The following is a 524-nucleotide window of genomic DNA, read 5'->3' on the forward strand; positions in this document are numbered from 1 at the left end:
GAGTGGCAGCTATTAATGTTAAGTGCCATGATATCCTTTACCAAGCATGATATCCTGCTTTGGGGTCTGGGCCCTTCTGACAACATAATCAAAGTACAAGAGACAAAGTCTGGCTATTCTAACTTCAAAGGAGCATTGAGGCTGTACTTCTAACAAGACAGATTTGTTTATACTCAGTTAACATCAGTTCATCAGATGTTCAATATGCTTTGCCAACCATAATTCAAAGGCAACATTTTTTCTTTGATCTTACTTACTCATTCACCAGCCTTCTCATGCATTTGTTTCTTTTGTTTATTTTTATTGTTGTTAAGTGCCATTGGGTCAGCTCTGACTCATAGCGACCCTCTGTACAACAGAACAAAATTCTTCCCAGTCCTGCACCATCCTCACAGTCCTTGCTATGCCCAAAAACCATGTTGCAGCCACTGTGTTGATCCATCTCATTGAAGGCCTTCCCATATTTCACTAACTTTCTGCTTTACCAATCATGATATCCTTTTCCAGGGAATGGTCCTTTCTGA

This window comes from Orycteropus afer, unplaced genomic scaffold (assembly GCF_000298275.1).
Source record: "Orycteropus afer afer isolate SDZICR_OR568_19922 unplaced genomic scaffold, OryAfe1.0 scaffold01120, whole genome shotgun sequence".
In the NCBI taxonomy this organism is placed as follows: domain Eukaryota; kingdom Metazoa; phylum Chordata; class Mammalia; order Tubulidentata; family Orycteropodidae; genus Orycteropus; species Orycteropus afer.